The sequence below is a fragment of the Acyrthosiphon pisum genome, chromosome A2, assembly GCF_005508785.2.
Source record: "Acyrthosiphon pisum isolate AL4f chromosome A2, pea_aphid_22Mar2018_4r6ur, whole genome shotgun sequence".
Classification (NCBI taxonomy): Eukaryota; Metazoa; Arthropoda; class Insecta; order Hemiptera; family Aphididae; genus Acyrthosiphon; species Acyrthosiphon pisum.
In genome coordinates, this window is record NC_042495.1 from 48,452,926 (window position 1) to 48,454,776 (window position 1,851).

Below are 1,851 nucleotides of genomic sequence, written 5' to 3' on the forward strand. Positions count from 1 at the left end.
TTTTTCATCTGTCTTTGAAACAAAATACTAGGAGCCTTCTATTCAATTTTAGAGCTTTCGAAACCAACAAATAAAATTGTATTGATATATTTAGAAAAAAAAACTAAAAAAAAAATGGAAAATGAAAATGTCCCTAAACAGTTCAAAATAAATCAAAATATTTTGAAAATATTATCGAGTATAGAAAATGCAAATATAAACAACCAGTAAAAATTTCATGTATATACGTTTATTTTTTTTAGAGTTACAAAATCGATTTTCTCGAAAACAGATTTCGCGTAAAAATTCCAGTTTTTCCTCAATTTTTCTTTTGTTTTCACGACGCTTATCAAAACTACTGGGAAATTTTTACTTTTACCCCCCAAAGTACCAACTAGATTCACTTTCTTATCAGAAAAGATACTGTTGAAGAAAATCCAAGCACTTTTACTGTCCTAAAACATGATGACAAACACAAAAAAAAATTTAAAAAAACACACATCATTGTAAAATATATACATTCTTCGTTCCACTCAGAATCTAAAAAAAAGTATTTAAAATACCGTTCAAATACTTCAAAATAAAAAGTATTTAAAAAAGTATTCAATACGGAAAAAAGTATTTGAATAATTTTACTCAAATACATTACAACACTGCTATTTATATCTAGTAGTTATCAACATTATACAGACTACGCGGAAAAACTATGGTTCCTGTGCGAGCATTATTATAAATACTAATAATTAATAATATATATGATCCAATAATCTATATAGGCATATAAAGGCATATCACATATAGCCATAATGTCATGATTGAGGAACAGCTTTTGGAATTTTGGAATGAAAAAAAAAAAGTAATAATAATAATAATAATAATAACTAGTTAGTTTTCTTAACGAGTTAGATTAGACTATTTTACACATTAAAATCAATTAGTTAAGTTACAAAGTTAATATGAATTAAAACTAACTAGTTAAGTTAGAAAGTTACTTAAAAAGTAAGTTAAATTTAACTTTCTAACTAGTTAGTTCCCAGCTTTGAGTGTGCTTTTAGACTTGAGTAGGTATTTTAATAATTTCATCAATCATCATTATCTATTTTGTAAACAACACCCTTTTCTTGTTTTTTATTGAGCTAAAAGCTTCTAGTTCACTTTATGTACTAGGTACCTACAAGAAGAAAATCAACTCACAAAATCTGTGTACCTATATATTTATATTTTCTAAAAATGTTTTCTATGCTTGAAATTGTATAAATTAATATATCAGCTAATTTTATTAGAAAATATTTGAGCTAATTTTTATTAAAAATTTAGTATTATATTGTATTAATTTACATTTTAACATTCTATTTATAAAAATGCATTTCTACATTTTTAAAATTGGATATTTTGACCTAGATTCTTATGAAACAAAGGTACTTATTGGCAAGGCTGGGCAAGTTAATGATTTTTGTTAACTCAGTTAAGTTAAAAGTGAATACACACTTTTTGTTAACTTTTCATTAAGTTAAAAAAAGGTAATGTGTTTATACTTTATAGAGTATATTTCTATATAAGTTAGATTCGAATGATATACATTTTTAACTTAAAACAATTCACTGTAAATATTTTTTGACATGAAACAGTGAAATATAATTAAATTAAAAACAAAATAAATTAACTTAACTTACTTCTTAAAATGAAAAATTAATTCGTTAATTTCACGTTAATTAATAAAGAAATTTAGTAAGTTAACAGTTAAGTTAATGAAAAGTTAAAAGTAACTAGTTAAGTTATTAACACTTTGAGTGCCATGTGTATCAATTTCAATACACAACTAATATGTTTCATTTGTGCCGTGTGTATTGATAATGATACACACATTTTGTC